At 41.4% G+C, this 25419-nt stretch overlaps 1 long non-coding RNA gene across 1 annotated transcript; it reads right to left on the bottom strand.

Moving 5' to 3' along the window:
• Positions 1-11128: 11128 nt before the first annotated feature.
• On the bottom strand, positions 11129-23143 carry LOC109302457. Its single transcript, XR_002098785.1, has 3 exons — positions 23025-23143; positions 11984-12082; positions 11129-11429 (listed from the first exon to the last, which is right to left on the bottom strand). It is a non-coding gene; the product is annotated as an uncharacterized LOC109302457 (long non-coding RNA).
• Positions 23144-25419: the final 2276 nt, after the last annotated feature.

Below are 25419 nucleotides of genomic sequence, written 5' to 3'. Positions count from 1 at the left end.
TGTGTGTGTGTGGAGTCCCACCTGACTCGAGAGCTGGGTAAAGACACTGCTACCTCTCTTTTGTGGACAGAAGCTGCTCCTTTCCTTAGGCAGGCGGAGAGGAGGCACAAACCTTCCTGGCTTGATCTCTGTTTCAGGGACCCTACTGCAAACATTGCCTGTGGTTATTCTGGTCATCTGTTTGACCTGGCTAGACTGGCATTTCCCTGCATTCCCAAACAGAAGAGAGGCTGGGGAAGAGTTAACACTTCCTTAAACCTTTTTAAAAAAATCTTCAAATGATTTCACACACTTAGGTCATCCCCCCACTGTCAGACATACCAGCCACTCTGATGCCTCACCCTTGTCCTCATGCACTCACAGGGACACCCCAAAGCAAAGATGTCTTGCTAAACTGGCCACTCACTTTTTCAGCTGTGAACTCTTTCTGGGGCCAAAGCTGTGTATTCCCCATGCATGAGAACTGCTTGATAAACAGTAAAAAAAGAACAAAACGCTGTGAGGCAAACTGGGTTTCCTCCAAAGGCAAGGAGAGGACACAGATGCAGGAGGTGGTTGCTCCTGTTAAACGTCCCTTTAACAGGAGCAGGTGCCTGAAAGAAGGTACCTACCAGCCCTGACTGAAAAGATAACTCCATGGAAAAGACAAGACCTTTGCACTTGCATTTTCTAGACGCTCCTCTTGAATCTCTCAAAGGGAAGTCAGATTTGTCAGGCACAGGTGCTTTCTGCATGCAGGACTAGGGGAGCCTGTTCCCTTCTTTGCTGATTAGGTCATACAGGAACGTGAGCCACCTACACATGCTGAACATTATCCATTGCAAAGTCCCATTAAAGTCAAGGTAGCTACTCAGTCATTTAATTGAAGCACATATGCAAATTTTGAGACCATATTATCAGACAATTAAACGAACGGTGATTAGGGTATGAATTCATTAATCCTGTGATGAATCATAGAATCATAGAAAATGAGGGCTGGACAGGACCTCAGGAGGTCATCTAATCCAACCCCTGCTCAAAGCAAGACCATCCCCAACTAGATCACCTCAGCCAATGCTTTGTCTAGCTGGGTCTTAAAAACCTCTAAGGATGAGGATCCCACCACCTCTCTGGGTAAGCTGCTCCAGTGCTGCACCACCCTCCTAGTAACAAAGATTTTCCTAATGTATCTAACCTAATATCTAATCTCAAGACTGGTTCAACAACATGATGCAACAAAATGAGCCAGTTGTTTCAAACTTCTCAGCATTTTTCTTAGAGTTTCTAATTAATATGAATGTACAGCCCTCATATCAACCAAAGACTATGCCAGGAAAGAGTGCACATTGAAAGTTTACAGGTTCACATTTTATTTTTCCTGATACCCTCCGTATTACTGGAGATGGTGGAACTTATATTCAGTAGCCTAGTTTCCGCAGGCCTGATGCTACTCCTTCCTTCTTACAGTAATTACCAAGCCACAGGAATGCTTAAGCATGGAAGGTAAGATTACAAAGAGCCAATATGCTGCAGGAATAGATCATCATTTGAAGTTTCTTGTGTTATGTGCCAGAACTGGTCAACATTTTTCAAATTTTCTAATTTTGATGAAATATTAACTTTTTCATGATTTACCACTTGTTTATTTGGACCAACTACAAAATTGATAGAAACTGGGGTGGGGGGGCAAAGAGAGAAAAAAGAAATTAGAACTCAAGCAAACAAAAAGTTCTGAGGAAAGAAAGAATACTTTTGAGAAATATTCACAATCTGTCTCTCTTTCTCTTTAAACGTCTTTACTGCTTTCATTTCATGCATATGGGGACCTATTCTACTTCACTAACATCTGTTTTATTGACTTCAGTGGGAACTGGATCAGACCCAGGGCTCACATTTATCACTAGAACAAAATCTCAAAATACGTTTGAGAGGGGTGCTAAAAATAAAATATGAAAGGTAAGAAATGTATTTTGAATCACCACTGTGGAACAGTGATTGAAATGTAGTTCTCAACGAAATGCAGTACAGCACTCGGGGCAAGTGCAATGTTCTTCCATGTTACAGTACAATTTTAACTGCCCTGCTATAGCCCAGGTCAAAGGGAAACATGCTAAAATGATTATTCAGTCTTGTTTGTGCTATTGCTTATCCATTCTTTTCCACTTGATTCTCCTAATGCTAGAGGAACTTAACTAAATTTGTGCTCCTAGAAGACTTTGTTTCATTTAGCCAGGATCTAAATTCTTAAAGAATATTCAAATTCATATATACAGACTGTTCCATGTATCGTGAGATCTCTTCAATTTACATTTCATAACTGTAACAATTCATCAGTGTGATAATTGAAAGCTAATCCAATTATGCCTTATGGAACAAGAGGCACCCTCTTCTATTCTGAGAGCCTCAAGTATAAATCATTTAAAATAGTCTTCTTGTTTCCCAGTCTGTTTTGCCCTCTTACCCCTTCTACTGTTAGAACATTCATTTTAGACAAGAGAGCCTCTTAGTCTCAAGTTGTGGATAGCACTAAATCCTTGTCAAACAGTTCTGACCTGGAAATCACAGGACTGACCTTTCCCAACTGAAAGATACAAAGCCACAAATCCTCAATTAGCTCTAAAACACAACATATGTGTTAGGCACTGTTGTGAGCCAAATCCATCCTGGGGTAAGATGACCCAACTCTATTAACTCTAGTGCAGCTGTAGTTGCTTATATCAAGGGTGTACATTTCCTTTGTCTTCTAGTCATACAAAATATTAGTCCCTGTCCAGGAAGATAGTTCTAGTCATTGGGGGTTTCTAATTAGAGATTTTTTTTTTCCAGCCAGGGAAATATACAGCAACTTTCTCCTATTATTTAACAACTTGAGACATTGATTCAAGTTATTATTCAGACATTGATGTGCTAATAACCAGTTTATAAACACTGTCCTCAGAAACTTTTCTGGAATATATCCCCATACTAGTTTCTTTCTGTTCTGGATTTTTCAGAGAGAGAAAACCATGAATCCATTATTAACATCATACATGTGTTTATATTTTGTTTTATTCATATCACCCAAAAGTCACTTTTGATCAAATACTGACTGCAAGTCTGTTTCTTAGGGTAGTCAAGTGCTGACTTGTGCTTTCTTCCCTGCATGTTCAAATTAATTAATTTCCCTAACCTTCTCCCAAATTATAGCTGCTCTTGGCTTAAATATGGCAGTTTTTAAACAGTGCTCAGCAACGTTACACAACATCATGGGACAAGAAAAAAGAAATATTTAGATCTGAATAGAACCTGTAGTCTTTATAATCAGGATCAGATGATGAGGTTTTTTCCTCATGCAGTTGATTCCACTGTGTAACTGTTTATAGGGTCAAACTCTAGCAATGGACCAAAATAATATTAGAAAGTAGGAGGACATGCCATTGGAATATTAAGTATCACTTCCTGATACAGTAACAATAGTGTATACATTGGATCCAATAGAACTACTCCTATGCTATTACCCCAACCATAGGCTTCTTTGTTTGCAAGTTTAATACATTCTTCCTTTTAAGAAAGAATAGCCTATGACTTTTTTTGACACTGCCATGATTTGATATGTTTTCTTTTAGACCAATTACTACAGCATTAGTGCAATGCTATATTGATAATAATGCCTTTCCTTCATTTATGATAGTAAATTCCATATATTAAAATCCCTGTGAAGAATGGCCAGTGAATACAGAAAGTTTTTATACTCTTGTGGAATCTATATTTCACCTTTCTTAGATTGTTACATGTTTAAATACAGCAACAGGGTATTTGGAATTGTGGAATTAAAACATAAAGAGTTTCACACACTACTGCTCTATGTCTTCTATAGTTACTTATACCAGAGCACAGGGGATGCCATGCTAATTTATTTTTCTGTGATTTATTTTGATTATATACAGTAGCCAACCATATTTGGCTCTGTTTTATTATTTTGTATTGAGAATAGAAAAGGCAAGACTTTCAGCAATGGGAAAAAGTAGAATATTTCCTATTTATGGAAATTCTTCTCATGTTTACTGGAATCCCTTGCTTTTTTTCAAAACTCAGTGTATTTATACTTATGGCCTCAATGTATGCACAAAAATTTAAATTACACTTCTTTATTAATTTGTGGGAATTATTTTTCTGTCATGCCTTTATACCCTGTTGTATTGATGCTCAAAACAGCTGAAATCTCTACCTCAGTGAGCGGAGGTTACTTTAATTACTGCTAATTTATGTAAAGGTATTCAGAAAAAATAATATAATTAGACACACAACACTGCATAACTCTGGGCATGTCTACATGTCACCATATGGTGACATTACTATGGCATCATGCTTTTGGAGGTATTAAAATATGGCACAGTACAAGTGGTTACTGAGCTGTGTGCATGGCACATAGGTAAATTTTGCCCCTACATTGCCACAGCAGCATGCTATACCCATGGAGTACACTGTTATGGTGGCATAGCTGGCAACCATGTGTTGACACACATGATCACTATGTTGTCATAGCACACCATACAGCCATGTAGCACATTACTACATCACCATAAAGTGATGTGTAGAGGTGCCCTCCTAGAAAATATTGGCAACTAGCTAAGTATATGAACTGAACACAAAGTTTTAAATCCCAGTCCAGTATATTGTCCATCACTGTATCTTTCCTACTCCCAAAACCTATCACCGAGAGCCCAATTCAATATTCCCTATTCATGTAAATCTCCCTCTGTGGCCACTGTTTAAGCAAGATGAGATCTATAAGTAAAAAGTGAGTGTACAAATCTTAATTTTCTTATCAATTGACAAGTAACACATTTGTAATCTTTGAAATATAAATCTATCAGTACGTCATATTAATTTTGTCATTTTTAACAACACAAACAAATTCATCATTTTGAATGTTTCTCAAGAAAATGTGTTAGAAAAATTAAGTCATTTCAGTATTAAGCTAAAGAACACTCAAATACTTATTATATTTTTTGTTCCTTTGCAAAGTTCTAAAAGGTGTACTTTTGTTTTTTCATAAGGACTTAACGTATGGGGATTTGCAATGGAGTAAACAGCCATTCATCTTTAGGTTGCTATGGTAAGATGTTTAAAAGTGTCCAAAGGACTTAGATGCTTCTAAAAATCCCACCCTTAGTTCATATATAACCACACTTAATGGTTACTGAGAGTAGTTTGCAGTAGCATCTGATGTGTGAAAGGAGGAAGGGACAATCTGGATGTGTGTATTTGTGCATGCCATTGTTCCATCTCAAGTGCAGGATTTTGCACTTGCCCCTGTATCCATGTGATTGACTGTGGACCATTTTTCTTGTCTTTCCAGATCTGTCTGGATCCTAGTCCTGTCCTCCAGAGTGCCTACAACTCCACCCAATGTCATGTTATCCACAAATTTGCTAAGCATGCACCCAAAGCCATCATCCAAATCACTAATGAAGATATTAAACAGTATGAAAGCCATGAGAGAGGTAGGACAAACCTCTGGGGAAAACCACTTCATTTTGCCTCCCAGTGTGACAGAGAGCCAGTGAGGATTACTCATTTAGCTAGATGATCCAGCCAGTTATACATCTACCTTACAGTACTTTTATCTAGTTGGTATTTCCTTAGCTCGTTAATGAAGATGTCATGGCAGCCAGTGTCAGAAGCCCTGCTGAAGTTAAGGTAAACCATATACACTGATCTTCCCTGCATCCACAGAGCCTGTCACCGTATCATATAAGGAAATTAGGTTGGTCAGGAGTGATTTGCTTTTGGTGAATCCATGCTGGTTCTTACCGATCAACTTTTTCTCCTCTAGCTGTTTCAAACTGGATTCCTTGAGGACCTGTTCCATAATCTTTCTAGTTATCAAGGTCAAGCTGACTAGTCTGTGATTCCCTAGATCCTTCTTCTTCGCTTTCTTAAAGGGCACAATATTTGCCCTTTTCCACTGACCCAGAACCTCACCCAACCTTCATGAGTTCTCAAAGAGGATAGATAATGGCTCAGAAATTACCTCAACCAATCACTACCTCAGGGTGCATCCATTCTGACCCTGCTTATCTGAAAGCATCTAATCCCTAATCTGTTCTTCTTCTACACTAGGTTGTTTGTCTGCTTCTGTATCAATGTTGCCAACTGCACTCATCATCAGGTAGCTGCCCCTCTTTTTGAAGATTGAAGTACAAGCCATTAAATACTCTTGTATTCTGAAAGGGTCCTATGCATGAACGTTGCATGCCTCCTGAAGCTGGGGACAGGGGGTACAGCAACTGCCCGCAGGTGCCACTGGTGGTGTCGGCAGCAGGGGCATGGTGGCAGTGAGCGGGGAGTTCCCACAGGCAGCCGCCACAGCAAGGGGGGTTGTGGCGAGAGCCAACTGGCAGTTGGCAACCACCCGCAGATACTGCTGGTGGAATTGGTGGCAAGGGAGGGGAGGCAAGTGGCGACCGCCCACAGGCACCGCAGGCAGCATTAATGGCGGTCAATCTCAGGGGGTGCTTGTGCACCCATGTGCATCCCCTACACGTTGCCAATGGCCCTATGGTTTCTCGGGTCTTCCTCTTGCTCTTGACATACTTATAGAATTATTTTTTATTGCTCATGGATTATTGTAGATGGATTTACAACTAAACAGAGCTTAGAGTTGGTATATCTTTTGCTATCTAGGAGGATATGCTGTATATTTATGCAATTGTCTAAATATTTTTATTATGCTAGAAAAATATGAATGATTAATTAGTTGTAAATAAGCAATGAATAAACTTTGCACACAGCTTGTACCAAGCTGCTACATTTGGATGGTAAGTGAAATTTAATTCTGATGAGCTATACTATAAAATCTTCTGGAGTTAAAGGCTGAGTGATAACTCTGCCTGTCTTTTGCACTCAATAGTAGTCTATAAGTCCCCACAGAATCAATCCTGTAACACAGTAATTTGCTCTATCATGAGGTAGCAAATTTACTCATGATTAGTTCCTGTGTGGTACAGCATATGTAGATGGCCAACCAGGAGCAAATTTGCTCCTGATCAGTGGGGCAGTAGGGAGCTGGAGATTGCTTCCTGCCATAGGCAGAGGAAGAAAATATTATGGGGGGGGGCTGAGTAAAACTTAAAATTAAAAGATGCTTCTACTGTGCTGCTACACAGATACCACCCAGCAGACAAGTGTGTGTGTGGAGGGGAGAGACACAGCAGAGGGAAAGGGCATGGGGAGGCAGATTAAGGCCCTCATGGTGAGGGAGGGAGCAGGGCAGAGGTAGGGCAGGGGTTGGGGTGAATGGGGCCCTGGGGTGGGTTGTGGGAAGGTCGGGCAGCTTGCCTAGGGGCACAGAGGGTCAGAGGGGCTTCTGCTTCTGCGTGCACACCGGGGTAGCATGGGGGGCATGTGCACCCCAGATTTGTGCATGGGGCAGAGTGTAAGTGGGCTACCAATCCAGGCTGGGCTCTGTGTCCCACTGCTGTTACCCTAGGAACCACATGACGACATGCTTCTCTGGCTGCTGGGTGGACAGGGGATGAGATACAGCCAGTGTGCAGCTCCCAGGGCAATGGCAGCAGGGTGCAGAGCCCAGCCCACATCAGTAGCCTGCCTCCACTCCACCCCATGCACAGTTCCAGGAATCATGTTCCCCTATGCCTCCTCCAGGGTGTGTGCAGCAGCGGGAGCCTCAGCCCCATGCACCTGTACAAACTGCTTGGGGCTCTGATCTACCCCAGGGCCCCATTCACCCCAGCTTCTGTCCCTGCCTCTGCCCCACTCCCTTCCTCACCATGGGGGTCTCGATCTGCTCACGCATTTTTGCCCCCACACCCCTTTCCCTATACAGATTTATGCGCTGGGTGCTGCTCCATATGCCTCCGAGCTGCATTCCTGGCTGCATGCAGGCTGCGGCTGTGTGTCTGTGTGCCCCTCCCCTCCCCTCCCTGCTGCAGCCACCTGGAGCCTGTGCCCAGGCTGCCCTGTGGTCCTCTGCACTGCCACTGCTGCCCTGCATTGGGGGGGGGGGTCAAAGCCCTGTTAGCCCCGGCCTTCTGCTGCCTATGCTCCCTGACACCGAGAGTTTCCTGCTGCTGGGGCAGGCTTCACCACTGGAGCCCAGGTGGGGACAGTGTCCCCCTGCCATGCCAGCAGAGAGTTCCCACCCCTGCTCCCTGATCATGGAGCGGGGGCTGGGAACAAGCTGGGAGATTGTTCCCAGCCACTACTCCATGTTGTTCCAAGTCCCAGCTTTGTGATTGCAGAGCAGGGGCTGGGAACAATCTCCTAGTACCCACTCTGTGATTGCAGATCTGCGGCTGGGAACAAGCTCCCAGCCTGTTCCCAGCCCCACCCCTGCAATTGCAATCATGGAGCAGGCACTGGGAGATCCCTGCATGGGGAAAGTTCCCTGCCCAGCCTGGAACTGGCTGGGACCTGCCCCTGATTGGGATAGTTCCTGGCCAGCCCTGGGCTGAGTGGGGAAGTCTGCACCTGCAGCCTAGAGGTGGCTGGGGACTGTCCCATTCTGAGCAGTCTCCAGCCAGCTCTGGGCTGCACATGCAGACTTCCCCATGCAGCCCAGGACTGTCCAGGAAGCAGACTGTTGCCTGGAGCAGCAAATCTGCTTTTGTTTCCCTGCACGTGTAGATGTCTGTCTGGGGTGGGTTTACTTTAGAGTAATTTACTTTGGAGTAAACCTATCCCACAGCATTTGCATGTGTAGATGTGCTCACTTTGTCATACTTGTAAAGCTTGCCTCAAAAGTTGGTTGTTTTTTCCCCATTCTTTCTTTTGCTAGGGGGTATGTGTTGTAACTCTTTTTTTTTTTTGTGAGAGAGACTAGTGAATTCAACATATTTAATTTTTTATTTAAGTGTGTTTCAGAATAATAAGTTATTTAGACTTTATCATGTTTGTATTAAATTCAGATTTCATTTTTAAAAGGCTTATCTTTTTAAAAGTATAAATGTTAAGCCTGAAAATAAAAACATCTCAAAACAAACATCTCATTTTTTTCCCATGAAAATATAGTTAGTCAGCACTAATTTACAAGGATTAGGAAGAGACTTAATTTGATCATAACCATCACAGAAGTTTTTTCACCATCCTCTAAATTGGGTGGTGCAGGTCACTATCAGATAGGGCAGTGAAATCCTAAATGGAAAGTCCAGTGTTCCTTTGTAGGATCCAAATTGCAAAACATTTCAAGTGAGATGGAAAAGTTAAACATGATATGTGAAGTTTTGGGGTCACTGGCAAGTCATCTTCCCACTCTGGCATATTTCCAGAATAAAATCTCAGTGTGGTAACATAACAACTTACTCTCAACCTATTCCAACTATTCTTATCTATTCTGTAATTTATGCACCTCTAAAGAATGGAGTACTCATCGTTATACCAGCAACACATGAATCTATTATGCAAAGAAACATGAGGAAGCTGAAAAATTAGGTATTATTACTACTTAGTGATTTCCATCTTCAAAGTATTTCAGACATTAACTAATATTCACACACAGTCCTACAAAGGAGGAAGATAGATAAATAAAAACATGAACCTCTTTTTACAGAAGAGGCAACATGCATAAGTAACTTATCCTAGGCAGCCAACTAAAATGGTTTTATTATAAAGTTGCCAAACTTTATTAATATACCAATCTGAGCAGCAATGGTCATTCTCAAAATGGAAAGAAAGCTCCTTATAACTTCATCCTCAACTTTTCAAGTAAACCCTGTTTGAATTGCCAGTGATTGACTGAGACAGATAAGTAGGTTATCCACAAACATAAATATTTACAGGCAAAAACATTTTTGTTGGAATGCCTCATAGCCCCACATAGTCAGCTTTAACCAGTAGGAAATAGGAGGAAAGAAAAGGAAGAGCAAACCACTTATAGTTCATCAGATGAAAGCAAGTATAAGGAAAAGAGGCCAAACATAAGCACTTAATGGAAATAAGATTTTAATGGAAAATTGGCCTTCTTTTAGATGCTCCTTGAAAGCCACATAGGTCTTCCAAGGCCAAGTTGTAGAATTTCTGATGTTTAGGATTCTAGATCCTGCATGCTCTACCTCTGCCCATGGAACCATCACATCTGACCCACATGGCTCCCCACAGGTCAGAAAATATGGTGACGGAGAAGTGGTGGCCATTAATACAGCCACCCACCCCCCTGCCAAATTCCCAACACCTAAGCCCCATGCAGCCAGTAAGGACTGGGCAGGGCCATGCCCCCTCTCCCTGCAGCTGTATCAGAGTTGGACCATGCTCCCCACCCCTACAACCCCACTGGGATGTGCCATACCCCTTTTCTCCCTTGCAGAGCTGGGTCGGGGCCAGACCATTAACCCTTTCCGCACAGGGCCTGGTCAGGCCCCCTTCTCTTGCAGGGGTGGATTGCCCTCCGACCTCCTCTACACGGCTGGATAGCATCCTCTGTGCCTGCCTAGGTGTTGGATTGCGACCACCGGCTGGATCTGGCCTGTGGACCAACCGGATACTGCCCATCTGGCCCCCAAGAGAAAAAGGTTGAGTACCATGTTCTAGACCATTGTAATTCCTCTAGGGCATAGCCTTCTTTTGCATAGACCATATCTACACATTTTACACAACACATACATTTACACAACATGCACATTTTTTGGCCCCTGGTCTCAGCCATTAGAGTATTACTTATGTTCTAATAACTAGTCGTTACCATCTTATACCAAAATGGCTTGTGGTTTTAAGTCCAGATCCTTTTGGATAAACAAGCCATCATAAGAAGTAGAACTAGGCTGTATCCTATCCAGGCAATCTCAGCAAATAAAGATTGAAATGCAGTTACAAAACCAAAAACTTAAACAAATGTCATAGAAAGGAAAGTTAAGTCTTCCAGGTATAGGCTACTATTCCTTTAAGAGAAAATATTTTACTTATTTCTTTATGGTCAATGACATCTTCTTCAGTTACAGCCATGTGGGAAAAAAGGAAACACCTTTCGCTTAGGCTGTATGTTTTTGTAAGTGGCATGTGAAAGTAAGTTATCATGTGTTTATCAGTTCCCCTACACAGAAAAATAGATTTGACATCAGTTTCATTTAGCCATAATGGATACGCCAAAACAGTTAAGCCTGACGGATATGGTTCTAATGCTGTGTTGGACACAATTTAAATAATATTATTGCTATATTACTGCCACACAGGGTTGGTGTGAATTTGTGGACACAAAATAAAATTAAAATTGAAGGCTGATCTGAGGCTTAGCATAAAAACAAATTGCTCAAGTTATATACTTTGGGGGTAGAAAAATAAGTTGTTAGCAAAACTTTCTATAAGCCTTATTTCTATAATTCTTCCCATCATATACTAATCACTTACTTCCATAGTATGATCTTATTTAATTAAAGTTCATCTCTGTAGGTAGCATAATATTCCGGACAGAAGAAGTAGTTGCATTGTCCAATCTAAAGTAGGTAAAAGAGTGTCTAATAAAAGAGGATGCAAATGATTAATTGTATTTCCTTTACATTAACCTAGAACACATTAGAGACAGACTGGGGTCTCTCACTTTCCTATCTCTGATGGAACTGTTGAACTCACATAAACTATAACATAAATAAATAATTGTGATTCATATATGAATCTTTTTAAAAAACACATGTTGGGTGGAGGCGGCAGCCTGCAGGAAGTATCATATGCTGGTGAACCCTTACCTTTTTTCTCTAAACAGCAGCAAGACACTCAGAGAAAGGGTAATATTAACCTTTCTTTTTAAAAAATTACACTTGTTATAAAAATATATTTTAAGACAACAAGGTATATTCCTAATATATTGCACAGCTGTATCTTCAGAAGCTGGGAAGGACTGAAAAGCTCTGGAGTCTACATTGTGTGAGGAGCGGCAGACATTTAATTAATCTCAGTTTCAGGGTTTAACAGTCATTATGTGGTTTCTGAACATCTCTGCTCCAGTTGACAGAACATCTGTGGCACAAGAAAAAGAACTTAAATAATTCTAAGTGCTTTTTTAACAGCTTACCCCTCCTTACTGTTATTTCTTTAAATGGTTTTCCAAAGATATGAGCATTAAACTCCTCTTCAGTCATTATAACTCAGTCATGAACAGTCAGTGATGTGCCTTAAAATTTAAACCAGGCAAGTCAAAACAATAAGAACTAAACACTGATTTAGCACCAATTAATCTAACAACAAGAACAACAACAATAATAAATCTAGTTTACTTTGTTTTTTTTCAGTTTTGCCTGCAGTTTGGGTAAATTCTTGCATACACAATAAGGTGATCAAAGTCAAAATATGGGTGCATTATTATAAAAGGAATGTCTTAAATGACTTCTTAAAACTATGGGGCAGATTCTCAGTTGGTGTTATTTGGGATAACCCCACAGGGATGACTGTTGGAGGGATAGCTCCACAGAATATCTCTAAATGATATTCCAGTATTGTTGATAGATCTTTTTCCATGTCATCTGAAGCATAAGTCAGAGAATATACCTTTTTATACTTCAAAAGTAAAACTGAAAGATTGATTAAAGAGAAATTTTAAACAAATATTCTATTGCCAGATCTCACTTGGCATTAATATACATACAGAGCTCCACTTAAGAGATCAAGTTCTGGTTGCTATGCACACAATTTCTCCATCTGAATTCTGGATGCTGTGAAAACTAGTTGAGAGAGAGCTTTGCAGGTCCTCAGAGACAGGGGTCAAGGAGGAGCATTCTCATGTGGGAGCTAGGCTTGGCACCAATACTCATGAAACTTATTCTTATTCCTACTAAGAGTACCTTGCATCTGTACTGGATACAGTGAGAAAAGGAAATCCTCCTTATCTGAATACTTAATACTTTATAATGTCTCTGCTTCAACATTAAGATGCTCAAATTTTGGGTGCTATAATGATGGTCCAGAATTCATTTGGGGGAGGGGGGGAGATACGTTGGTTGTATCTCCCTAAAGAAAGTAAGTATAAAATTAGAGATGAGCAAAAAAGATGAACACATGGAGAAAAAAAGGATAGTGTGTCAGGTAAATGGCAAAGTACCATTATTTCTTTCTTGGGTATGTATATTGGACATGTTTGTAAACTAGGATACTATGCAAGTGATAAAAGGACATGAGTGAGAAGGTCACTGGTTCCTTTTGTATGTATATTTCATTGTCCTCCTTAGCGAAAATTGCAGACCTTAGTGATGAAATCCATCTCTGTGCAAAGAACTAAAAGGCTCATGACCACTTAATCCCATTTTAACCTTATTGTGAAGATTTGCATGGGATTTAAATGGTGCACTTTGCTGGCTCTGGAAAGTGAGGAAAAATTCCCCCTAAAAAGAAGAGACCAAACACAAGGCTCATCACAGCTGCAATATTCATTTCTGGAATGAATCCAACAGTTCTTATCCAAGCCACTGCAGACAAGCAGGTAGAGGTTTTTCCAGCTTCTAATGATTATACAAGTATTCTGAAGTCTGCTAGCCAATTTCCATTATCTTTTGTAGTTAATAACCCCTAAGATAAAATTGGCATAGGAGAGAGGCCCCAGTCTTTATTATTCTTATTCTTACTATGATTAATAATTCTTGTTAATTTCTTTAGTACCTTAAAAATGTTTAATCCACAGGGTTGGCAGTGTAAAATCAAATTACAAAATTTGTAGTACATCCTTCTATGTCACACTGCACATGTCCTGGATAGGAACCCAGATGTGATCCATTCATAAAGATCCATTCTGCTTCCTTTTATATTATCATTTTAGGGTGTCAATAAATGTTCATGGGACCTGGCCCAAGTTTAGGCAACTTAGTTTGCTGTATGCAAGCATTTGCTGCCTGCCAGGAGGACGTGTGGGCAGCTGGAGGCAAGCAAATTGGGGGGATGTGAGGCTGGTGGGTCCAAGGGGGTGAGGGTTGGTGGGTCTGTCAGAAGGGTCCAGGGTTGGTGGGTATGGGGAGGGGCTGGTAGCTCCAAGGGAGACTGGCAGATCTGGGGAGGGTTGACAGGCCCACTGCAGGGTGGTAAAACTATCCTGATCAGGGTTGAGGGATAAAAACAGCACAGCACTAGGGCTGTGGAGAGTGGCTGGGCCTTCCCAGCCCTGTGGCTGAGCTGGAGATGTGTGCAAGTGTTTGTTAGGTCAGATTTACCCATGCTAGTTTGGGTTAACCCATGCTGGTCTAAATGTAGTTCTTGTCTGATAAAAATTAACTGTGGATTGGGTGAACCATTTTTTGGGTGACCTAAGCCCTATGAATGCTTGCACACAGCCATTTGGATTACCTAAGCTTGGTTAAGGTGATCTAAACGTGATGTTTATATGCACCATTAGAGTCCTTTGGATAGTATTCTTCTTTCTAGTCCCTAGTGCTGTCAGATTCAGCAAGACGTGAAAAAACATATGTGGGTGGCAGCAGATTATGTTTTGATAGTACGTAAATAAAGGTGAAAGGAAACAAAGAAGGCTGTGAAACCTTCTGATTCAGCCTATGTTTCTGCAGTTCTATTTATCCCAAGTTGTAAACTGTATAACTGGGACATATTTTATTTCCTAAAGTCTCTACTTCTACTCTCAGATTAAGTATAGACATTCAAGAAACCCAAGGTGGAATCAATCAAACTTATGTAGGTTTCTTTAAGTGGCATAGGTTAGTTCAGAAATGAACAGAACACACATGCACCCCTTGGTATGGCATGTGGGGGGGAGGTACACACAGGCTGTCTACACTGGCTGAGGCCAGCAAGTTGGAGGCATTCTTGAATGACTCACAGCAGGCTCCCTGGGCTACTGGAGACTGCTGAGTGCAGATGAGCATAGCCAAGTGGCTAGGCCACATTTGATTGGCTGCTGAACATGGCTGAGCTTCCCCCCCACCCCCTGGCTCCTCCTTCCTCCTTATTATCATCAGACATAGGCATCTGTCAACTGTGGGCAGATAGCAGAGGCAACTGTGCTTGGTCATCCCCTGAAGCCCAGTTGTGCTCCCTGGGGTGTGCACAGCCCCAGGGAACATGGTCAGACTTCAAAGCATGGCTGAGCACCCCTCCCCTCCCCTCCCCTATCATCAGTCACAAGCATCTTGATCTGTGAGAACCCAGGGATGGGGCCAGCTGGGCACTTGGCTTTATGCAGTCAAACATAGTGCAAATGCTAGCATGGCTCCCTTTGGGGGAGGGGGGCGGGGGGAGAGGGCACAAAGACACCAGGTAGACAGTTACCTAATTTAAATTGATAGGGAATCAGTTACAGAAGTTCAATGTACTGTTCTAACCTAAACTGATTAATAGATTTAATAGATTTCAGAGACATTGGGGTTGGAAGGGACCTTACAAGATCATCCGGTCCAGCCCCCTGCTCAAAGGGCAGAAAATCAGCTGGGGTCAGATGACCCCAGCAAGGTACGCATCCAAGCATTTCTCAAAAGTATCCAGAGTAGGTGCTTGCACCACTTCTTGGGGGAGTCTATTCCAGACCTGGACAGTAAAGAAGCTTTTCCTTATGTCCAGTCTAAAATGGTCTTCCAGCAGTTTGTGACTCTCAGACCTTGTCTTCCCTTGGGGTGTCCTGGTGAACAGACATTCTCCCAGTTCCGATGTACAACCCTTATGTACTTATAGGCTACTACCAAGTCACCCTTGAGCCTTCATTTCTCCAGGCTGAAGAATCCCATGGCTCTTAGCCTCTCCGCATAATGCCTCTTCTCTTGACCCCTGATCATGCGCGTGGCTCTCCTCTGGACTCTCAAGCTTCTCCACATCCTTTCTAAAGTGTGGATTAAGTTTGAGTGCACGTTGATCCAGATCTATATTAGGTTCCATCATTTTTAAACCAGTCTGTGTATGCCGAACTTCTGTTCTGTTACAGATTTAGACCTTAGACCTTAGCACTTCTAACAGTAAAAGTGTAATGTCTGGACCTGGCTTTAGATCCCCATAACTCTTTGCTTCTGCTTGACTTATCCAATTTATTTAAATATTTTTAAAGGAAAAGTTTGAAATTTCCATTTTATAGCCCCGATTAACATCATCATCAACAATAAACAAGAACAACAACAGACATTTAGGGCACAGACAGAAGTGACAACTTTCACCTGATCCGGCCATAGAATGAGGTCTATAGACATGACCAAACACAAGTACATGGCTGTAGACAGCTTAAGAAATGGCTGATTGGGTGAAAATCAGATGAAGATTTCAAAACATAGCATCTTCTGTAACTTTTGTCTGCCTACTTGCCAGGGGAGCTGTTTTTGGAACAGGAAGAGGGGAAAGGAGTGGAGGGAGTTCAGTCTGGGGTTTTTTCAGTCCCTGCTGGAGGGTGGTGGGTGCATTGCAGCCCCACTGAGGTGGGGGGCTCCAACTCATCCACCCCATCCTCCAACGCTGGCTGGGGCACCCATAAAACGAGCTTCCTCTGCTCCCTTTCCCCCCTCCTATTCTGAAAACAGCGTGGGTGGGCAGGGAGGAGGAGCTGTTGCTAGGGGCACTCACTGCAGGCTCCCAGTCAGCAACTGGACTCCCCTCCCTCCTGGAACAAATAGTGAACTTGTGTTTTTTTCAGGGGATCATTGTAACTCAGATCATTTGCTTCCTGCAAAGTGTTATCAGTTACAGCGGGGAGCTGCACTTCTGTCTGTGCCTTTATATATACATTTTGACTTTTGAAAATACCTGTAGCTTCCAATGTGAACTGAAAAATAGTGCCTACTGAGCCCTGCTAATAAACAACATGTGGCTCATTAAAACTTTTACCCTGGGACAAATAGTGATAGGACTTCAAAACATGTCAGCTGTTTTATGGTAACTGCCTGTAGACACACTTTTACTCCATGGTAAAAGGCTACTAAACTGCAGTAATTTAACCCTGTTTGGAGGGCTAAGCTACTCATTCCTCACAGTAAAATATTTGCTTGTCCATGCTCCTAGTGTAATTTCCTTTATAACACAGGACTCTACGTCTATGTGTCTCTGTTAATATGCTCCAGAGCATACTTAGCCAGGGGTGGGCAATTATTTCAGCTGAAGGGTAGCTTAATGAGTTTTGGTGAGCTTTTGAGGGCCACATGGGTAGCTTCACCCCTTGGCAGTTGCCCCACCCACTGGCTTCCATATTGAGGCTAGAAGTCCGTCCCCCTAACTGCTGACCTTTACCACTGGAAGTCTCTCCTTCTGTCCCACCCCCAATACTCCTTTTGGGAGGGCAGGATGTCATCTTAGAACCAGAAAAAAAACAAATCCTACACTAGAGCTAGGGACAGACATTACACATAAATTGGTTTAAGTAATCAGAAATTGATTTAAACCTGTAACAGAACAGATGTTTGGTGCACATAAGCCATTTTGAAAATGACTGAAACTGATTTGAGATAAACCTGGTTGAATGTAGTATCAGACTTAACTGATATGACTCAAACTGGGTTATGCAACGTCTGTCCCAGACCCCTTGCTCATTTAAGTTACACCAGACTCCCGAAGCATCTGGGCATGCTCTCTGGGCTGCATGGGGCTCTCTGCTCTACAGTAGGGCTAGCCCCTCCCCTCTGCTCCCTGGCTGCAGCTTCAACAGGACTGGAGGCATCTGCCTGTCTTCTCCCTGCTAAGCAGGGAATATTCCCCCCGCCCCTCTGTCTTACAGAGAAAACTCAGCATTAGCTAGCAGACCACATGCTGACTATAGTCCATGCTGTGAGAGATGACAAAGGCAGACAGGCTTTTTGGAGCTAATCAACAGGTAGCTTAATGTCCTTCATTGGAAAAGCTGTTTAAGAAGAGCTTCAGCTAATGGAGAGAGACTTTGTTTTCTTAATGGGTTGATAAACGCTGCGTGATAAACATTCCCTGCTGCACTGCTCAAGTGGAGGGGGGGAGGGGGAATCCCTCCCTAATCATAGAGTCCTTCTGGGGCCTGGCCATGCCCCCCTAAGCTCAGCACTGTTCTAGGGGAAGGGAGGGCTGCTCTAGCACACCCCTGCTTCTAGCCTGAGCTACTGTAGGCATGTGCCTGATTTTTTTCAGTCCAGAGGGGATGTCTGCGGTTACAAACCAGTTTAGCCTGGCCAGGTTAGACTAACCTGCAAAAAATGAACCAATTCAGGCTCAGGCTTTTTGAATGTCTGACCCTAGCCTAAAAGTCAAAAACCTATTATAACATATTTCAATTTTATTAAAAAAAATATTTTTGTCATGATAGCTGTTTGCATAGTATATATAGAGATTGTATAATAACTAAAAAATAAAGTCTTACACTTGTATATTGTGTGTGGGGGCTGTGCGGTGTGGTTGTGGTGTATTTATGGTGGGCTCTGTGTGTGTGTGCATGGTGAAGTGTAGGGGGGTGTGCATGTACATCCGGGAGGGTGGTGGGGAGTGGTGGCCAGTCCCAGAGGGGCAGGGGGAAGTGCTGAATTTTTGATAATTCTGGGGTTTTGATACCCAGATTTATGAGGTGATATTGTATTACCTTTATCACCTAAATTTGTAATCTTTATAAAAGAAGGATTTCAGGTTAGTTTGAAAGTTTTCCATGAATTCACATAGTCCTTTGGAAGCCAGTGCTGAAGTTTTACACTGGGTGACAATCTAACCCATCATTTTCAACTACTTAGGAAAAGTTACACAATAATATCATAGACAACAATGTATAATTGCTGCATTTATTACTGGTACAGTTCCTCATCATCTTCCTTAATGTTCTGTCCATAAGAGGAGTGATTCTCAAGTAGAGTGCCACAATACCCAGTGGTGCCATACGATCATTTTAAGGGTGCTACACAATATTTGTCATTTTAGGTATGCAAACACCTGCATATAAGCCACAAGATAAACCCAGAGATTCCAAATAGGAATCCATAGTGTCAAAAATATTTTGACCTGTTGTGGTCTTTCTGAGTTCTTGGCAACAGAATAATTACTCCATTATTTTCCATAGTCAAAAACTGAGTGAAAGCTAAGAGCTCACATTTTCTGAGGGGTGCCTTGAGTGTAAAAAGGCCGAGAATCAGTGCATAAGGGTGTTTGTAGTTCAAACAAAAGACTGGCACTCAGGATATTATTTTCACAGACTGAACACTTCCTGTGTGACCTAAACAAAACTATGACTTTATTCATCTTTCACTTATCTGTGTGGGTGTGTATTTTTCCATATACAAGTACTCTCCCAAATAGTCATCATCTGTTTCTTACAGAGATCTTTGTAATGTCAGTGATGGAAACATAAAAGTTCTGTACCCAGGGGAATGGGCTAAAGTACTTGCTTTCTCATTTTTAGGTACTTCTGCATCATGCTGAATCCTAATTTTGTTTCTATATCCTTACCTCTCTCCCATCAAGCCTTACATCTCATTGTGACTTGGACGCAAATAAATCTATGCTTCCTAGTCTCTCCTTTAGAATCCCTCATCCATTCCTTAGTAACCTCACACCTGAAATTGTTATCTTCTCTGCTGTCTGTTATTGTTGGAACTCCCTTCTCTATGTTTTGTGACCTTCACCTCTTCACTGAAATGCACTTTTACTGCAAAGCATTTCAGTGCTATTTCACCGATTGTTCATTTTAAAAGTTAAGAGAAGAACACATTCACTAGAAAAGAAAGAAAGAAAAAAAAACACAGTGTCAGTATATGTGGCATGCATCCAAACTGCATGCTTTGATTCCAGTCTACACTGGGAACTCTTTAGAAAGTGATTTTAAGCTGTCTTTAAGCAGTCTCCACTGAGTAAGGCTCTGGACTATCCAAACCCCTTCATCTCCCTCTAGCAGAACTTAGTCATCTCTAACTTCTCTGAGCTTGGTGCAATAGGTATTTAAATGCCTCAGATAAGATGCTCCTGCTTTCCAAACCCCAGATCGACTCTTTTAAGTATTATTCTCAAAGCAGTGACGTGCTCTGGGGCAGAGGCAAAATTCCAAAGCAAACAGACACGGTTTGGCCTGTAAAAACCACGCAAAGTCAGAGCTGTGATGGTACTAATTATGGTGTGCTGTGAACACCCTCCATTCATACAACCTGAAGAATTCCAGTAAATTCTGTCATTATTTTGGATGTCAAACTCATAATACAGGTAAAAGTGCATTGTATATATGTGTATACTTGATGGTGTTGGTTGTGGTCAGGAGATTTTATTTTATTTTTTAGTTACACTGCTTGGAAGCAAATCTCCTTCTACAGCCATTGCACTTGCACTTTGGTGGGTTGCCAGGGAAATTATAGGAGGGTTGTTGGTCACCACAATTACCCAGTAGTTAGTGTTACAAACATTTTCCAGCAACATGTGTTTAAAGAAGGAAATGCAGTTGCTTGGAGCTCTCCAAGTCAAAATTCTTTGGGGTCCGTCTCACTGAGTGGGAGAATTCTAGTATGGTGGTATTTTTTCTTCTGAAGTGTTAACAGCTTTCAGCCTCTGGCACTGGAGTTGTGTGAAAGCAAGAGCTAAGCATCGCAGCTGCTCATACCCTGTTTTTCCCTGCTGCTAAATTGGAGGAGGGGAGGGAGAAAGGAAGGGTGAATAGCAGTGGCACTCATCCCATGGGCCCCAGAGCCCTATGAAAACGGATACTATAGCCAAAACAAACAGTGATCTTAGAGGGCTCTCTGGCATCTAGCATTGTGGCGGCAGGGAAAAGGCGGTGGCTGCATGCCCTTCAGCTATTTGGTGCATCTGCAGGGAACCATCTGCAGTGAACTCTTCACTGCAGAAGTGGGTATAGCTGCAGCACCTTGCCGTGATTGTGGATCTTCCAATGCCTATACCCTTCCCCTACAGATTTGGGGATGTGAGAAAAGAAGCCATGCACAACCTTCAGCACAGAGGCTGTGATTCTGGCTGGCTCTACTAAGAAAGTGAAAAGAAGGCTTCTTACTCCACCTATAGAGAAGTCCAGAATCTAGCCCTTAATTCAGGCTCATGGAGCACCCTCAATTACTAGCCTCATCTTACTTAAGAGTAAAATGATCCCCACAAAAGTCAAATAATTTGCCTAAAGTCACACAGTATTATAAGAACAGAATAAAGGACTGTTCATCCTTAGTCCTCACAAGTGCCAGGTTTCTGTCTGAACCATTTGGATGTAAACTCATTTTAGGAAAAAGCCATCTGATCCAAAATTCAGTATTAGTTACTTTATTTTTGTGGTATCCCACTATTTTGCTTTTTTATTACTTAGTCCTCCTCTAGCAGAGAAATATTTTAAGTGCTTTGAACTTATGTATTAGCCTTCACTCTAATTTTTAGTGTTGGTAGCTTATTTCATACTTTTATTACCATTTACATGAACTAATTTGACTAATTCCCTCTTTACTTCCTATCCTAAAAACAGATGGAAAACAGAGAAAAGTATATCTGCATCTGGCTGCACCTGATATTTTTTGAAAGCCAAAATTTGGAACCAATTAAGTCAATTTTAATTAAGGGCAATTCCTTTTAAAACCCCTTTCCCCACAAAATCAAACATGGAAGCATTCTGGATTACAAGATGTAAGATGATTTGAAGACTACCTAGCCTATATTTTGTTTTGACTTAGACCTTAAGGTATTTTTAGAAGTTTCTTCTTGTGTGTGTGTGTATAAATATAAATATAAATAACACACACAGAGACATCCTGATGATTTGGAATGTAATCAAGATTTTAATGAAAACTAGTCATCATTGATTCCTAAGCATTTTTCATATAATGTTTGCAGAACTGAATATGAAATAAAAATCTTTCCAATAGTTACAATACAGATCACTTCTTTTTCCAACAGATCAGGTCACAAAGATGTCTGGAAGCTTAACGCAGTGCTGTCAAGTCTGTGCTTTTGAAAACTGCCTCTGAGAAAGCATATTGACAATAAAGGAATCCTATCTATTTCTGTAAAAGCGAGATGACTAGGATGAAGAATTCAAATGCTATAATTTGTACCCGGAAGACTTGGTGTTTTACTAACACAGGTGATTAACATTATCTGGCAGCATGCTCAACCTACATTTTTTCCCTTCACTGTAGCCTCCAATTCTTTCCACTACGAAAACACTGAAAAAGTTTGTGAGATCTTTGTGACCTTTCAGAATATTTGTCACACTCTGTCCTCTCCAAATCTTTGACATGGAACTTGCAGTTGTTTTACTAAAATATTAATAACAGGTGTTGCCTTTGGAATCCTCTTTCTCCTGCTCTGATGCTTCATCATAGGCATTTAGTGTTCCCTGTTCAGGAAACTGAGATAGTGTGGCCTACCACCTCCCTGTTTACGTGGGTTACCCGTCTATTTCTGATCACCGCCAGGTTGTTTGTGCACCAGCAGTGTCTCTCAAGGAAGGGTGGTTTTGGCTTCCATTGGCCTGAGCTCTTTGCTCTTTGGCTAGCAGTCATCCTTGAAGCCCTACCCAGGCTTATTGCTCCAGAGGAAGTGGAGATAACATGGAATGTTTTCTTTGTTAAGAGAGTGAACAAGCAGGTGAGAAGGGAACTTAACTGAGACCAGCAAAACTAATAGTTAATTGAGATATGAAACAGCCTCTAAAATAGGGAGGACTACTCAGTGGCATTTGACCACAGCTTTGTTTTGAAATAAAGGACCATTGTTTTACAGCATAATGGCAATGTGGGCTCTTAATTTTTTTTAATGTCTTCTGAAAATGTTTTCAAAACCTAAAAAGGGCTTGTTTTCACTTCTAGAGTTTGTAAGCAAAAACCTAGCAGGAACTCAGAGCTCTCAGCTCCGGACAATCTGAAAACTGGGGAATTCTCCAAAATAAAGATGTGTGATGCAGGTGTTTTGAAATTGGATGCCTGCTCTGGAATATTGCTTTGGCATTCTGGCTCTAGCATCAGAAAGGATTTTTCCAGAGTCTAACTTTCAAAGTACCCAGCCACTCCTTTGCCAACCTATTACCAAATACCATGGTTTCTCTTCCCTGCTGGGGACATCATGCACTCAGGAAGATGCTGTACAGATTCAAAACAGTCACTGATCTCAAAATAAATAAGAGAGAAAGGCAGCAAAGCAAATAAAAAAACCCCCAAACAAAAAGCAGATATACAACAGTTAAGAGGCTATAACATAATGTCTACGCTCAAAGTACTTACATGGCACCATTGCCTTAATATCTGAGAGGTCCTTTCAATCTTCAGTGGGCTTATCCTCAAGACACCTCTGTAAGATATGGAAATGCTATTATCTCCATTTAGCAAAGGAGAAACTGAGCATAGCTGAGGAACACACTGTAATCAAATGATTGACCTGGGGGGGGGGAGCAAAGATTGAATCCTTATCTCCCCAGTCCCAGCCTCACACACTAACAAGGATAGTACACTTTTAAATAAAAATGCACAGCCACTTGGAAAATATGCTAGAAGCCTGAGCATCACCAATCAAGGGACATAGCAGGCCACATTGTGGTAAATTCTGTCCTCTGGTATCTGTAAGTAGAACATGAGATGACAGAGGGCAGAAATCATCATAAACAGAGACGCACCTTGGATTGAATTCACTCAAACATCTGCTTCCCCATAGAACATCAGGTCACTGCTCACTACTGCTCCTGGGCTGCTTATAGGGTGGCCATCATAGAGGATGTTCTGGTTTTCTGCTACTCTGTCTGCTGTCCTCTATTGATACAAAACCTGATGCCTTTATGTCCACTACTTTTCTCTTCAAAAGAAAAATAGAGGACATAAAGGCATTGGGTTTCGTATCAATAGACGACAGAGGACAACTGGACTGTCCTCTATGATGGCCACCCTAGCTGCTTATGAGAGGTACAGAACTGTGGAATCTTCAAAAGGTTCAGATGAGGGAATTAACATTGTATATGATCTAGTGATAGATACTTTATGGCCAGCTAATTTACTACTGAATTTTTTTTTGTTCCCAAAGCCTCAGATATTTCTTGTTCTCTCTACCTATCTGAATCATCTTCTTTCCTGTGTTTTTGAGGAAAGGATTTTGCAACTGGATCCAAAAGTACATGGTGTGCAGATGAAACAACTAGTAGCTGTATGAAACTGCGCTGAGCTGTGCTGGGGACTTCAGTTGCACTTCCAGACTCAGTTATATGTGCCTCGTTCAACAAAGTTGGGAGAAGTATTTCTGAAAATCTTGATGAAGTATGTAAATACTTAACCATGCCCAGAAAAGTGCTAAGGGACTTGAGCACCACTGAATATGAGTTAATGGAAACCTATGCATGTCCAAAACATGTCATGAGACAGAGCTTCAGTTTAAATCCATCCATGAATATCACAGTAATAACTCCTCTGCTCCGACACTACATATGAGAGTCTCAAAGCAATTAGGCATCCAAACACCACTGAAAGTCAACAGGAGAATTTTAAGAGCACTTAAGGAGCTCATTTCAGTCTCAATGTTTAGCACCCAAGAAAAATATTGGTAAGAACTGGAAGCTTTTGAAAACTCAGTGTAAGCAAGTGTGCTTCTAAATCACAGAAATAGTTTTGAAAGGGACATTATGGGTGGGGGTTAATTTCCTTAGATTTTTTTTTTAAATCCCAGATAACACACCTTGAAAATCTACCTTCCCTTGTTGAAACTGTCTTTTACTTGGACTCTAAACCTTGGAACAATGGAACTTTTCTGAATCTAATTGTTTTAAAACACTGCATCAATATATGGACTATTTCTAAAGCGTGCATTTCTATTTAGTAAAATCCTATCACATTAAAACAAGGTTCAATTTCATACATTTTATACTAGAACTATGCAACCAAACATATAGACCTGCCTAATAACAGTAATTGGGTGTGTCTATATGGGATGGTATGTTGCCATAGCAATAAGCTACGGCGATGTATCTTGTCATTGTTGTGATGTAGCTTTGGTGGGCACTAACTGTGACACCAATGCTACTGTGCAGTAGGGTCAAAAATGACCTGTGCACCACTGGGACTGAGCAGTACCAACTATGCAGTCAGGGGCACGAGTAAATGTACCCACTGAGAATGTAAGATCACTCTGGACATTAATTTTACATGACAATTTTATTTTTATCCTTCTGTTTGTCTAAACAAAAGCAAACTTGGCTGAGTAATTTTTCCTTTACTGATGTTAGTCATGCAAATATTTACTCACTTGCCTAAGTCAGGGTTTCAGCTAAAACAGCTTTTTTCCAACTAAATTAGGTAATTTAAACTGTCATATACCATTAAAGCAGACAGATTTTCACACTTGAACTCCATAAAATATCAGCTGTATTCATGATTAAAGGTTATTTACTACATTTGACCTTGCACTACTGTGGAGTTTTTTAATGTAATCAGTAATGGATTCTTGTTACCAATTTAAAACTCAATTTAAATATGTATTAGAGTATGACCTGGAAGGTCAGGGCTAAATCCTGCAAGTCTTATTTAGGTAAAACCTCCTATTGACTACAAAGGCTGTTTTACCTGGGGTAGCAGTACCAAATCAGCATGGTTTGTTCAGGTGTGTTGTCACTAGCTATGAGGTCAGAGCTGTGTACCA

Source organism: Gavialis gangeticus, unplaced genomic scaffold (genome assembly GCF_001723915.1).
Source record: "Gavialis gangeticus isolate Ggan-Ray unplaced genomic scaffold, GavGan_comp1, whole genome shotgun sequence".
NCBI lineage: Eukaryota > Metazoa > Chordata > Crocodylia > Gavialidae > Gavialis > Gavialis gangeticus.
This window is presented reverse-complemented; position numbering and strand designations above follow the sequence as displayed.